We start from the raw sequence: 15,915 nt of genomic DNA, 5'->3' as shown, positions 1-15,915 counted from the left end.
ATAACGGTTTACTTTTACTTACTTTTTTAGCAGTTTGGCTTTTCTAAGGGTCTATATAACCTGTTCTGAAATGAGTCTATTAAAATTATTATATTGCAATACATATCGCTATCGCAAGAGGCTGCAATGTATAATGCAATATGGATTTTAGGCCATATCGCCCATCCCTAACAACCGGTTAACAAATCTCATTCTCTGCAACGAGTCCGCCTCTGTAACTATGTGATTGGCTTTGCCTTTATTGATTCCCGCCTCTCCAACGCACATCGCTTTTATGATTGGCTTTATCTACTCGCTGTCTGACGTAGGCTGCAATTGGGTTACGAAATTAAATCTCTGTCAACAACACAAGATGTGCATCATCACGTCATGATTGCAGGCCACCAGTGGTGAGGAAGAAAATACTTATATCAACCTTTTTATGCACAAAATATAGGACAAGTTGTTTTCTCCCAATATATGACAACCATATTAAGCGGATGTCTGAACTCGTTTATATGTACAATAAAGTGCACACTGAGCTGTCTGTACAGTATGGTGTTAGAAATTAAATTTTTTGCTTGTTGTTTCATTCACTGACAAGCTGTGCAATATCGAATTCATTATTGCAGGTGATTCGCTAATTGCCTTGCTTGTCGATGAACTACAGCTCAGGGGTGCGTTACGCAAAAGCATCGTTAGTCAACTAACATCACAAGTTCAGTCATTCCTAAAACCATAGTTCAAACGAACAATGCATCGCAAACTTGTGTGGTTGGAAGTACAGCTCTTGACCTGTAGTTAGAAGTATAGTTCCTTGTTATTATGATATGTAGACTTGAATTGATCATGCTTTTCAACAAAATAACATGAAGTGCATTCTATATTCATTAGAAAAAATATGTACAAAGTCCATTTTACGTCTTTTAGTTTGTAAATAGAATTAAAGAGGCCCCGCTTGCTTCCTGTAATCACATCACTACTACAGCAAGGTCCTGATTGGCTAACAAGGCACGGAAATCCGTCGAAGTTCAGATTTTTCAACTTTTCCCACTGCAACACTTAATTGGCGCGGATCACATCTTTGCATTGACTTAAGATGTAAATCACTCGCGCTTGCCGTCTCTACCGCGTCTGGTGTGAACCCTGCATCAGGGATTTATGACCCTGGGGAATCCCTTGGAGGAGTGATGTAAGAAGGAACTTGCGCATATTGAAATAAAACAACAGAGAACTAAATCACAATAACAAAATCAGTCTTTAAATGCAATGTACATTATTTAAAGCAATAATCTGACATTAAATTGATTCGAACAGATGAATTAGGACCTATCACGTGACATCATCAACTATATTGTTGAACCAACATGGTTCAAACGATGAATGTGTGATAAAGTAACTCCGGAAACAGTCTTGACTCCAACTATGCATCATACTATGGTGGTTCAGCAGCGAGATACATCATTGTTTAAGAAATGCAATGCACCCCTGTGTATTAAATGTCGCTCCATCTGAAAGCAGGTGATGCCTATTTTCTACTAATCACGGATCCGGCTTTATGGGATACGCATGACAATCGCAGGTGAAATAAACGCCCAGCCCTATTAGTAAATAATACTGTGTTTTGCATTTAAGTAATTTGTTACATTCTTTTCTGGAGCAGATCTTGAGGATTTTTTTGGTTCAGTTTTGAACTTTCTCTGCCAGAATTTTCACTGGCATCACAAAAAAGTTAAAAATAATAAGAACCTTAATAAATAATATTATGACAACAAATATTGTAAACAGTGATAAACTATTGTGACAGTGTGGCTCTGAAGACAATTTTATTTATGTCCCCACCAATGTCAATATCAAACTTTATTTTAGTTTCCTTTTCTCATCATAGGCTCGTCCTCTTTTGATCATTCATATAAAAGTCACTGAAAGGGTTTGTGATTTTATTCACCTCCTGACTGACCAAAGATGGAACTGAAAATCTTCATTGTTCTCTTCTGCGCTCTTTTCACTGGAGGTACAAAACACAAAAGCCTATTTAATGTTTTATTAGTCACAAAATATTTCTACCTCATTCTGTTTTTTTTTTCAGGGCATTCACTCCAATGTTATGAGTGTTTAGATGTAATGGGTCCTCCTTGTAAAGGCAACGTGATGACTTGTCCGAACACTGCGGCATGTGCAAGTTCAAGAATTGTACAGTCCGCTGGTGAGTTCATTATGATGGAGGATACATTTACTGCAATATTATAGACTATCAATGGAAATTAGGGTCATTCAACATGCATGTTAAGCTTAATTCAACTGAATGTTTTTCATTATGCTAAACTGTAAAAAACTGAAAAAGATGCATTCTTAGAACGGATGTGTTAAAAACAACACAATCGGTGTTAGTAACATCTCTGTGTTATTATTTGAACAAAATATAAAATATTTTTTGTTACATACAGCAAACATCTCATCACTATCTGCTTGCTACCTGACCGCTGATCAAACTGTAAAAAATATGCGATCTGTAGACAGTCCAGGCTCCACAAACTTCAATATAAACACAGTGGCCAAACCTACAAACAGAAACCATAACAAAGTGTTCCAGCCAATAAACGACAAGAAGGATTTGGGGGTGGGGATTGGGCGCGTTCATGAAAGCACGGAAGGGAGGGGGAGCGGGAGGAGTTAGCTACGCTCCGTTTGTTTGAAAACAGTTCAAACATCAACAAAAAGTGACGTTGCACAGATTCACTTAGGGGCCAGTCACACCAAAAGCGCTTTAAACGCTTGCAAACGCAAGGCGTGACGCACTGCCTTTTTAAAAAAAAGAGCAGTGCGGCGCAGCTTTTCATATCGCTAAGCAACCACCGAGTCAGCTGTCTTGTCAAACAAATATTAAAGCGTGAGCGCTCTTTTGTTGTTAACTGTCATATTAGCAGAAACTTTAAAAAGAGGGCGCTTGCTCTGACCTTGTTTGAGGGTGAGAGGTGCACAAACACGCAGGAGAGAGTGAGCGAGTGGAGTCCGGTTCTTCAAAGCAACTGTAAACTTCACTCACCACAACGTAAGGCCCGCCTCTCCCCTCATTCGATTGGACAATGGAAAGACGCGAATGACGTTGGGCGCTTCTCCGCTGTCAGCGCTCCTTCAAAAACGTGTGCGCGGCAGGCGGCAAAAAAACGCAAGGTGCTCGGCACGCATAAACACCACGCAAACGCGCCCTGCCCATAGAATATCATTCAAAAAAAGGCGCCTGTAACTGCCATAAACGCTTTTGATGTGACTGGCCTCTTAGAGCGCCTTTAAGATGCTTTATCTTGATGAGCAAAACGACCCAAGAAAATAAGTCTAGTTTTAGACCAAAAATATCAAATTTAAGTGAATTTGTGCATTAAACAAGCAAAAAATCTGCCAATGGGGTAAGCAATTTTTTTTCTTTTTTGAATTTAGTGTTTAAAGAGTAACTAAACCCTTAACCAACTTTTTTTAAGTTAATGATCTGTAAGAATGATGCTCTATTAGTGCTGTTCATTGATTTTAGTAAGTTTTTTGACATTTGGATATAAAGTGTTTCAATACTACAATATATGGTGTAAAAACGTCTGAGTGCTGCCCTCTTCAGGTTGAACAGTGGCTACTGCAGTTGAATTTTCCTATTGGATGTTGGGTCCAAAAAGTAACTCGTGATGTAAGCAGGTTCAAGCTCACCACGCCCTTGTTACAATCTCACCACATGCTTGGTACGAGCTTAGGTCGTCCCCTCTATCTCCATTGGGATCTGCCCACTTTTCTTGCATTTTTCAAATATTGCCAGTGGGTGGAGTCAGGCTTTGACCAGGGGTTTAGTTACGCTTTAAGAAAAATGTTCAAGATTTTTTTGTTTGCCCCATTGGCAGATTTTTTTGCTTGTTTTGTGCACGAGATTACTTAAGTTTGATATTTTTGAGTCTGGGGACTGGACTTGTTTTCTTGGGTCGTTTTGCTCATCGAGAAAAAGCATCTTGATTTAAGTATTTTTAGATATTTTTACTGACAAATACTAAGAATTTTTTCTTGAAAATCATTTTTTGCAGTGTATAACTAGTTTTAACAAACATGTTTTACTAAAAACATTAATTGTGTGCATTCTGTGTGCAAAACAAAGGGCACTGGTGTATTTTAAAATATGTCAGTGCAAGTTGTTTTCAGTTTGGACAGCTCTTAAATTTATGTTAGTCTAGGACTAGTCTAAACCGGAAAACCGCCCCATAATGTGATAAACAGCATAACACAAAAAATTGTAAATTAGCATTTTTAAATCAGTCTTACTGAATTCTGCCATCCAGTATTTATGAATGGCCTGAGGCCAGGATTAAGCAGATTTGAATTGAAAATATTTGATGGCGTAAAGAAGAGCATCCAGTTAATATCTGTATCCCCTACATTAATTCTGCGGTCCGCCACACCTAAAATCCTCCACACAAGCCCGGATATACTAGTTATACTATATATACTGGCTGTGTCTCATTTCAGAACGTTGCGTCCTTCACATCCTCTGGAGGTTACATCCTCTAAAGCAGTGGTTCCCTACTTTATAATTTTGCGAGCCACTTAGAAGGGTATAATCTAAGGACCCACAAAAACATTTTTTTATAAAGATTTGCGAAAAAATACATTTAGAAATACAAAAATAAACAAATTCTCTTTTAAAAGAGAGTAGTTTATATTTTCATTGTTATTGTATGAATTAAATTAAGAGTTTAAAAGTTTAATATGCTTTATGCTCAGCTACACTACTTCCTGAACTTCAGCCAGCTCCTTGTTTCCTGTCTGCCATTATTGGACAAACTGATTAATCCAAGTGTGCCTGATTATTGTTGTTGTGACTACTGAGGTCAGGCATTCAGAATGAGAACATGGATCCATCATGCATTGTTATCACTGTGCAGGCTAGTAGTGGTAGGAATGTTTTAGGCCCCTTAGTGCCAATTGTGCATCGTTTGAATGCCACGGCCTACCTGAGCATTGTTTCTGACCATGTTCATCCCTTTATGACCACCATGTACGCATCCTTTTATGGCTACTTCCAGCAGGATAATGCACCATGTCACAAAGCTCGAATCATTTCAAATTGGTTTCTTGAACATGACAATGAGTTCATTGCACTAAAATGGCCCCCACAGTCACCAGATCTCAACCCAATAGAGCATCTTTGGGATGTAATGGAACGGGAGCTTCATGCCCTGAATGTGCATCCCACAAATCTCCATCAACTGCAAGATGCTAAAGAATGCTTTCAGCACCATGTTGATTTAATGCCACTTAGAATTAAGGCAGTTCTGAAGGCAAAAGAGGGTCCAACACAATATTAGTATGGTGTTCTAATAATCCTTTAAGTGAGTGTATACAGTATTATTTTATTATTACAGCTTACCATACCACAAATCTCTGACAAAAATGAATAAACTTCTTAATGTCCTCATCTGTATGCAGCAAACAAATGCAAGTGAAGAGACTTTCTATAAAGCAGACTTCTATAATAAGTATTTCATTTTTTAGGTGGCAATAATGGTACAATGCAGTATAAGGGTTGTAAAATGATGGAAAGTTGTATAAGTGGATCTGTTAACATTGGAGATACAAGGACAGTTATATCTACACAGTGCTGTAACACAGACCTTTGTAATAGTGAATATGCCCCAGGTATGTCTTTTATGCACACAATACAGTACATATACTAAGTCTATGTATTGCATAAAATGAAAGAATAAGATTTGCTTCTTTTACAGATTACAGCTGTAACAACTATAATGGAAAACAATGTTACTACTGTAATGATACGAGTTGTTCAAACAAATTAGACTGTTTAGGAAATGAAGACTACTGCATTAAAGCTACAGGTGAGTCTCAAGTCATTTTTCTATCTTTCTTTGCATTATTATAGTTGATTTGATTTTTAATTGCATTGTTTGTTCAAGACATATCAATATGTGATAACATGAATCAAAGTACATGGTTTTCTAATTTAACGTATCTAGTAATCACAGAAATATATTTATCATAGGATAGGGTCATGTATTTAACATTTTTTGTGAAATCCATAACCATGAATATATACTGTATGTATTCTAGATGTGTTTAATCAGATTTCTGTGTGGTCAAGTTTTAAATGATTCACTTGATGCGCTTTTTGTTTTCTTTACATTAGCAACTAATGGGTCTGTGTCTCAGACTGTTAAAGGATGTGCCTCTAAATCTGTCTGTGATGCGAAAGCACAATTGACTTTAGATTACACAAGCTTCTTATGCTGTGAGAGAAATCTGTGTAACACTGCTAAGAGCGTCACACAGAATCTCCTCTTTCTTTTATGGCCGCTCTTCTTCTACATCCTGATCCACTGAATTCAGCAGAACATCACTCTCTACAGCAGTAATGTGAGATATTGTAGTGGGATGTTGGAGCCGATGGTGTAGTGGACAGTGCTCCGACATATGGTGCAAACACACGTTCGGCGACCCGAGTTTAAATCCCGGCTCGAGGTCCTTTGCCGATCCCATACCCCTTTCTTCACCCTGTCCTTTCCTGTCACCTCTCCATTACTTACTATCAATAAAGGCAAACGAAATGGCCCAAAAAAATAAGATATTGTGGTGGGATTAGTAAAAAAAACTATGATTTATGCATCTTATCACTGCAACAGCAGTATGTGATATATTTTGGGTTAAAAAGCAATGTTTTATTTAATATAGCTCAATCATCATTTTATTTTGTGGTGTTATATTGTTAGTAAAAAAAATATATACTGCAAACAGAGAAAACATGAAATAAAATCTAACCACAACACCTCTACACTTGTTTCTATTTTTTAAATAAGCCTTTGACAAAATGTAATAATGATATGAACAAAGTATATAAACTAACTGTAATTATTGGTATGAACCAACAGGTGGCAGCAGATAGTCATACAGATGCAGGCATCTGCATATATTTTTGTTCAAAGAATATAATTTATTTACAGGACACACAACTTAAAAAAAAATCCTGTGCTTTTAACACAATTCACTCAGCATTTTAAAAACAACGGCGTAATGCAGATATTTACCTCAATGATTACAGCCCCATTTGCACGGCGGGTACCTGCTTTTAAAATGTTCCCACCACAGAAATTCAATTCAATTAAATTTTATTTATATAGCGCTTTTCACAAGTGTTAATTGTTGCAAAGCAGCTTTACATGAGTAGATGTAAAGGAGAACACAGAAAATCAATAGATAATATAAGCAGTAGAATATAGCGGCTAAGGTTAAACTGGGACTAATTCCTATTCAGGGACTAAATTAGCATTGACGAAATGATTGTATTATGTATTATTTTTAACAGTGTTTTTTTTATATAATGCCAAGCAGTTTTTTTATATAATGCCAAGGAAAGAAAAAAACAAATCTTTGCATGTCCTTGGAGTTTAGGAACTTACAACTATGACAACAGGTTTGCTCGAGACAGCGCAAGCACAAAGGTAAAACTAATGTGACGTTGGGAGTGACGATTCTCTCAGACCAATCAGTGATTTACAGTCTTTTCACCTCATGGTATCAGCTCAGCTCACTTGGAACCTCAACCGAGGTGGTACTAAAAAAATATCATATGTTAATTTCTGAGCTGTGATTTCACCCTAAATATTCGGATAAGATGTCAGGGTGCTGAACTCAAGCTCATCAGGCGTTAGATTACCTGCAAGAGCATCAGCTCTGCTTATTTGTATTTTGTGAACTAAACTGCACTGCTCTTAGTAGATTGCGTTGGTCATTATGGAAATCAGCTGTTGTGTCTGTGTTATTCAATTTGCATATTTTAAATAAATAACCCGCAGATATTACCACTCCCATCTACGCTTTTTTGAAATTGCGCTCTCATGCTAATTTGCCCCATTTAGTAAATCTGGTCCTTTGTATGTAACATTGAAATGTCATCTAATTTTAAAATCTTGAAAGAAATAATTTGTTTGTGTGTATGGGGGGTTCTCGCGAAATTAGACTTATGAGGTGTCATGAAACATTTTGATAAAAAAAGTAAATGCTATCAAAATAAGAAGCATACAGTTACAAACATCTCTTCATGTACTATTTTGCACATGATTTCAAATGACATCATACAAACCAATTTGTTTCAACATTTAATGGGAAATTTTGATTACTGCAACGTGTCCATGACTGGATTTTGGTTCTTTGACATGAAAATATTTATAATTAAAAATTTCTACAAAGTAAAAAGCTTCAGTGCATGTTATACTATAAACATTTAGAGTAAAGAAACATGTGGTATTTGGTGATCATTGGTAAATGCAGAGACAATAATAAGGAATATAAATGTGTCCAAAACCAATTTTCTCATCCTCTGCAACAATTTTCAATCATTGAAAATCCTCAAGGAATTAATATTAAAAAAAAAATGTTGGAAGGGACATAATTGACAGTGACACTCAAGATGGCTACCAGGTAAGCAGTTCTTATTTTTTCTCTCCAGATAAAAGTTAAAATTTTGTTTGTCATAGTACCTAGACAACATTTAGTTTGTACACTTGTTACATTCAAATGTGTAAGGAAGGGGTGTAACATAACATAATTTATTAAAAATGTTTATTAAATGTGTAAGGCAATAAAACAATGTGGTGCAAAAATCGGGTGCTAATTTACAGTAAAAATGTGTTTAGAAGTGCGGATGCTATTTGAGTATTTACAGGTATAGACAAATAAACAAAGCTTCTGTTGTTTACCTCATTTGTAAGTTGGAAAGGCGTAAATGTCAGGAAAGGGGTTTGGTAAATGACAACACGTGATGTTCATCATCATGTCATGATTGCAGGCCACCGGTGGTGAGGAAGAAAACGTTCTTATATCAACCGTTTTATGCATTTTCTCTTAATATATGACAATCTCATGTTAAGCGGATGAGCAAATTTAAACTTTGTGTGTCTGGACTCGTTTATATGTACAGTATAGCGCACACTGAGCTGTCTGTACTTGTACATTTGTTGTTTTTTACCTGTAACCTTTATAAAAAGATTATGACAACAAAATTAGTTTTGTAAATATTATTTAAACAGTAATAAACCTTTGTGACAATGTGGCTCTAAAGAGAATTTTATTTATGTCCAAAATTAACATTACGCCCCTTGTATTTAAATTTCCTTTTCTCATCAAAGCCTCGCCCCCTTTTTTGATCATTCATATAAAAGCCACTGAAAGGGTTTGTGATTTTATTCACCTCCTGACTGACCAAAGATGGAACTGAAAATATTCATTGTTCTCTTCTGCGCTCTTTTCACTGGAGGTACAAATCACAAAAGCCTATTTAATGTTTTATTACTCACAAAATGGATTTTTTTACCTCATTCTGTTTCTTTTTTTAGGACATTCACTCCAATGTTATGAGTGTTTAGATATGGGTTCTTGTGAAAGACAGAAAGTGACGACGTGTCCGGACACTGCCACTGCCACATGTCTAAGTATAACATCTGTACAAATCATTGGTGAGTTCAGTATGATGGAGGATAAATTTACTGAAATATTATAAACTACCAATAGAAATATGGTCATTTAACATGAATGTTAGCTTAACTCAACTGAATTTTTTTAATTATGCTAAACTGTAAAAAACCTAAAAAGCTCATGTGTAGTGCATCCAACTTGTTTTCTTGTAAATTATCATTGTTTTATCACTCTTAACAAATTCTGCCATGAAACCGGTATTTTTGAATGGCATGAGGCTAAGATTAAGCGGATTTGAAGTGAAAGTATTTGATGGTGTATATGATAAATGTTAAGAGCATGCAGTTAATATCTGTTCTGCTACATTAATTCTGCCATTGTTGCCCGCCACACCTAAAATTGTCCCCACAGGTCTTGATATACTTGTTATAGTAGATATACTAGCTGATACCAATTCAAGGGCTGCAACCTTATAAGGATGAGACCTTAAAAGGTGAGCACTCGGTCTTTCAAGGCAACCATGGCGTCAATATTTGACGACACTTGACCATGCGTCAATATGTTGACGCGGAGGGTATACCTTTCTCGTCATTTTTTGACGAACTGGGGACTTCAATACTATTAAGTCCGTTGCATTCTCTTTCCTAATTTCTTACCATTTTCTACCATTTTCGCATCGGTTTAGGGTTAGATTTACATAATGACATCCCTACCCAAACCTAACCCTAACCCCAATGCCAGGTGACAACTGTTTAATTTCGCGTACCTAATAGTATTGAAGTCCCCAGTTCGTCAAAAAATGACGCGAAAGGTATACCCTCTGCGTCAACATATTGACGCATGGTCAAGTGTCGTCAAATATTGACGCCATGGGTGTGAGACTGTGTTATTCAAGGTGGAAGTCTCAGAAGTTCGCGAAGAGAACTGAAATGAGACGGTCTAACCTTCGGAAGACCCATAATTGGCGTCACCTGCTGCACGCACCCACCACGCCTGTCAGCGGGACTCAGCGGAGACGTTTCTGACTTATTAAAATAAATATGAAATCAGAAAAATGTTAATTTATTTTAGAAAGTATCATTGATGTAGATTAAACTATTCAACAGTATATCAAATTAATCAACCTTACACTCAAAAAAATATTGGGTTGTTTTGAACCCTGGGCTGGGTAACTATAGGACACAACACATTTCTGGGTTAAAGTTACCCAACTACTGGGTTGTTTCAACATGGTTGATTAACAATAACCCAGCAGTTGGGTTAAAACAACCCATTATTTGGGTCATTTTAACCCAGAAATGTGTTCTGTCTTACAGTTACCCAGCCCTGGGTTAAATATTTTTTAGAGTGTAGAAATATACGCAACATAAAAAGAATAACTTATAATACTAAAACAGTGACAAGAAAAATTTTTTTCTGATAAATACACTTTTATTTAATAAAGGTTTTAATTGTTTCTTTTAGAATATCCAGCCATTATATTCAGCTGTTGCGGGCGCGCAATGACTCTTGGGATATCCTCGGCTGTCAAGGATCCATTCGTTCTATCCTTAACAGCACGGAGAAATGAGGACACATTTTGAGGCTTCATTCTAAGCATCCTTTGAATTGGCACGTCCTTACTAGCCTCAAGTCGCCCTGCCTTGATGCAATCGGTCTTAAAATACGTCCTTAGAAGGTCGCAGCCTTTGAAATGGGACACAGTGTCTCATTTCAGAAGGTTGTGTCCTTCACATCCTCTGGAGGTTACATCCTCTAAAGCAGTGGTTTCCATACTTTATCATTTTGGGCCCCACTATACAGTAGTATTTTTAGAGTACAAACCTTTTCTTGCATATTTGTAAATTATTTTTTGAGATAACACTGATCATGTAGGCCAGGGATGGGCAACTTTTGTCCTGGAGGGCCGGTGTCCTGCAGAGTTTAGCTCCAACCATAATTAAACACAGGACCGAAGTTGCCCATCCCTAGCCTACATGATCAGTCAGTGTTATCTCAAAAAATAATTTACAAATATGCAAGAAATGGTTTGTACTCTAAAAATACTTTATTTGTAACAAAAAAAGAGATAAAGAATTTACAAACGTGTGGAGAGCCTTCAGCACTCGGACAGCACCATGAGTGCTTTGAAAAGCATTACATTGCCCCATTGACTTTAGACTTTAAAGCAGGTTAAAGTTATTCAATGGCGTAGTCTATTCTAGATGCCTCAAAACAGTAACGCGCCAACATTGCGCCTGAACACCTTGTGTTCAGACCAGAACGCCAATGGGTGCAAAATTGGGCGCAAATGCATTTGCTATTTAAAGTCGCAATAAAATTGAAATGAAAAACTATATATTTATTTTTTAAAATTGTGCTATTATTAACAAATGACTTATCTGTGAGCTTCATTATTTTTAAAAAATTTGTGTGTGCTCATAATCTTTAATCAACAATGCAAATCTCCTCCCCTCCTCAAAACGATCTCTTTTTACTTCTGGTCATAAATATGGCAGGTGGGCGGGGTCTGGGAGAAGATCACAGCAATTAGCAACACGACCCAACTTGAAACGATCCAATCAGATCTCGATGGACAAATTCAAATCCAGCCCTGCCTTATTTCATCTCAAAAGCCGTTTCATTCGGATATACGTCACCACGGGGAAAATAAGGCAATCGCTACTTCCGTTTCATGGCGACTTTAAACAACTTAGCGCTAAACATGAAAATGATAATTGCGCCGGATTGAAATTTGCAAAAGACACTTGCGTTGCGCATTGCGCGGTATTGCGCTGATTGTATGATAGAGCCATTAGAGGGTTTTGCAGCTAAAGACAGCCAAATTTGGTGAAATCACTAAAGTGACATCTGTGAAAATAAGGCATTTCAATATCTGACTAGTAACCTTTTCAGGACCATAACAGAGAATTACTTAACCTAAACATAACAGCCTGATAAATAAATGCTCATTTACAAGAAAACATGTCAGATGGGTTTTGCATCTGAACTCTTCATAAACTAATGCAAGTGAAAGGAGTTTCTTCAAAGCAGACTATTTGTGTGTGTATATTATCTACACTGTAAAAAAATACTTTGCTGCCTTAAATTTTTTTGTTGAATCAACTCAGATTTACAAGTCATTTCAACTTACTATTATTTATCTTGACTAGAGATGAGTTGTTATAACTACAGGTGAGTTGTAAGTTGACTTTTCTCAACTATATTTTATAAGTTGAGACAACTCATCTCTGTTGACATTACTTGTAAATCTGAGATGATTTAACAAAAAATTTTAAGGCAGCAAAGTATTTTTACAGTGTATGAAATTACTGAAATTCTGACAAAAATCTGTTGTATTTCATTTCTTATTTTCTTATAAACTGTAGTTTGATCGTATGGTCTTGTCTTCTCGAGTAGAGATACGTATCTCAAGATTATCAGTAGTTGAGAAGCAGAAATTGATGTCTGTATTTCAGAATATTAGTAACCTCTCTGGCAACACACACACACACACACACACACACACACACACACACACACACACACACACACACACACACACACACACACACACACACACACACAAAATTTGCTATACAAAACACAATGGTCAGGTGTTAAACATTAATCATATAATTTTTTTTAGGTGGCCCTGAAGTTGTAAAGCAGATTAAGGGTTGTGGAGTGAAAGAGAATTGTATAGATGCATCTGTTAACAATGGAGTTGTCAGGACAGTTACATCTTCACAGTGTTGTGACACAGACCTTTGTAATAGTGAAGAGTCGCCAGGTATGTCTTTAATACACATCACTATATAGATATTCAGTACATATGCTATAGGATTAAGTTTAGGTATTCCATAAAATGAAAGAATAAGATTTGTTTCTTCAACAGATTCCTCTAACAGTCCCAATGGAAAACAATGTTACTACTGTGATGGACAGAGTTGCTTCAACAAATTAAACTGTTTAGGAGATGAAGACTACTGCTTTAAAGCTACAGGTGACAATCAAGTGATTTTTTTCTGTCTGCCTTTGCATTATTATAGTAGATTAGGTTACATTTTAATTGCACTATTTGTTCAAGACATATCAATATGTGATAACATGAATCAGAGAACATGGTTTTCTAATTTACTGTATCAAGTTATCACAGAAATATATTTGTCATATATTTTACATAGGATAGGCTAATGTATTTAAAATGTTTTGTATGTGTATGTGTGTTATATCAGATTATTTGTGTTGTCAAGTTTTGAATGATTCACTTAATCAACTTTTGTTTTCTTTACAATAGTAACTGCTGAGTCTCAGACTTTTAAAGGATGCATCTCTAAATCCATCTGTGATGCTGCTCTACAAGTGAATGCAGATTACTTGAGCTCTTCATGTTGTCAGGGGATTCTGTGTAACAGTGCTAAGAGCGTCACACAGAATCTTCTCTTTCTCTTATTGCCGCTCACCTTTTACATCCTGATCCACTGAATTCTGCAAAACTTCACTCTCTACAGCAGTAATGTGAGATATTGTGGTGCGATTAGTAAAAAAAAAGTTTCATGATTTATGCAGCAGCAACAGCAGTATGTGACATATTTTGGATTTAAAATAAAGCAATAAACCCCAAGAAGCAGTGGGTTACCCGTGCATTTTATAACAGCTAAGGGCCGTTGTTAGGCACGACGCGAAGCGGAGTATGATTTAAGACTGTGGTGTTTATTTTTATAAATCAACATTCATCTAAAATATACATTAACATTTATATCGTGCAGCTGTTGAAGTGATGATCAAATATGCTTGGAAGCATGCTTAACTCTTTCCCCGTCAGCGTTTTTTTTAAAGTTGCCACCCAGTTTTAGTTTAATGCCTTACAGAAAAATTATCTTCTTTAAATAAACATAAAATATCAAATGAAAGAACAGTCCCACCGCTTTCCAAAAAAAAAAAAAAAACAAAAAACTTTCAGCCTACCTTCATTTGTTCTCTTATCAGTTATCACCTCTCAAATTTTCAGCTAAAAGCGGAGATAATTCCATTTTTGTGAAGAACTTTAGTAAGAGGTCAGATTCAACGCTGTTGTGTCGAGTGAATGTGTCAGTGTTTAAGTTGGGTAAGATTGCCATCTAGTGGATAATAGCGGAAATATCAATAAGACAAAACAACTCAGAGAACGTTTTCTCTTTATTGACGAAATGACTCAACAATATTTATTGACATTTATCTGGATATCACCATAATTGTGCAAAGGTAGAAAAATTAAAATATGATTAAAGACTGTGGTGTTTATTTTCATAAATCAGTACGCAGCAACAGTGGCGCAGTGATACTCAGCCCCGCCGCTCCCATAACGCGCATCACGCGCTGTGCGTAGGGCACCATCTGCTAAGGGGGCACCAAAAATAATAGCCTAATGAAAAAAAATTATAATGCTGAAATTATTTCATTAGCCTATAGAAAAATTATTAGGCACTTTTTATCCATGTGTATGTTACAAAAAATAGGGAACGAGATAATTTAATAGAAAGTATGCCCCCCAGCCTTTGATGGTCCATGCCGGTTAATCGCGCGGGCGCCAGACGAAGTTTGACAGAGGGCGTTTCTCAATCCGAAGGCTGCAGCCTCCAGAGGTTGCATTTCTAGGCTGCATACGTCATCAAAACGTTCTTATTTCGTAATATTAAAGATTATAAAGTTGACTATTATTCTTAGTTAATCGTAAATTTTTGTAATATGCTCATGAAGTGCTAATGTAATGTTTAGTTAACTGAAATAAACCAGGCTTGATGACGTATGCAGCCTGCTGCCTGCATATGCGACCTCGCGCAGGCTGCAGCCTTCGGATTGAGAAACGGCCAGACAGTAGGCAACTTTTGGAAATGGCCCGAAAAATAAGTAGGAGTCAGGATCGGAAAAAAAGAAGAAACTGCGGGATGATGCGCGTGCATCACTTGCAGGTAAGTCCATGTTTAATCAATCCTAAATAATGGAAATGCGCATGGGCTGCAGCTGCTGCTAATAGTAATGCGCCTCGAACTTGCTGTGCTGACATTAATGTTAGCAAACTATGTTGTTATAATTTATAACTTCAGTGCAAGTTAAATTGAGATTTTACTGTAAAACATTACCTATGCATTATATGCAGTTTACAAATAACTGACGCAGCTGTTACTTTCTTTACTATGTTTCTTTAGATATTGAGCAGTAACGTTAGTTTATTTTGTGGTTTATTTTGACGTGACAGTGGTTAATACTTTCTCAGTAAAAGTAGCAGTCAGTGCACATGGTAGGCTAACAATTCCTGACTGTTAAATATATATGAATATAAAACGTCATTATATATGATATGAAGCAAACATTACTGTGACACTTAGTTATCTGAATCTTTGTTTTATTTAAGAATACTGAGTATTCTTGTTTACTTATTGATGTTTATGTAATGTAATTTATTTAAAGTGACATTGTACTTGGGAAAAACATGTCTGGATTATTTTGATAATTTAA

The 15,915-nt window shown here is 36.4% G+C and overlaps 3 long non-coding RNA genes across 4 annotated transcripts; all 3 read left to right on the top strand.

The window, feature by feature from the left end:
* Positions 1-1,886: 1,886 nt before the first annotated feature.
* On the top strand, positions 1,887-13,309 carry LOC141366154 (uncharacterized). Of its 2 annotated transcripts, none has more exons than XR_012371257.1 (3): positions 1,887-1,993; positions 9,357-9,476; positions 13,064-13,309. It is a non-coding gene; the product is annotated as an uncharacterized lncRNA (long non-coding RNA). The 2 variants fall into 2 exon arrangements; XR_012371256.1 differs by lacking the exon at positions 1,887-1,993 and adding an exon at positions 9,152-9,277.
* LOC129423202 (uncharacterized) lies at positions 5,478-6,796 on the top strand. Its single transcript, XR_012371349.1, has 3 exons — positions 5,478-5,649; positions 5,736-5,846; positions 6,155-6,796. It is a non-coding gene; the product is annotated as an uncharacterized lncRNA (long non-coding RNA).
* Positions 13,310-13,316: 7 nt separating the features above from the next.
* Positions 13,317-14,278, top strand: LOC129423201 (uncharacterized). The gene is made up of 2 exons (XR_012371258.1): positions 13,317-13,420; positions 13,715-14,278. It is a non-coding gene; the product is annotated as an uncharacterized lncRNA (long non-coding RNA).
* Positions 14,279-15,915: the final 1,637 nt, after the last annotated feature.

This window comes from Misgurnus anguillicaudatus, chromosome 9, assembly GCF_027580225.2.
Source record: "Misgurnus anguillicaudatus chromosome 9, ASM2758022v2, whole genome shotgun sequence".
Classification (NCBI taxonomy): domain Eukaryota; kingdom Metazoa; phylum Chordata; class Actinopteri; order Cypriniformes; family Cobitidae; genus Misgurnus; species Misgurnus anguillicaudatus.
The sequence above is the reverse complement of the archived record's forward strand: the minus strand, read 5'-3'. Positions and strand labels throughout refer to the sequence as shown.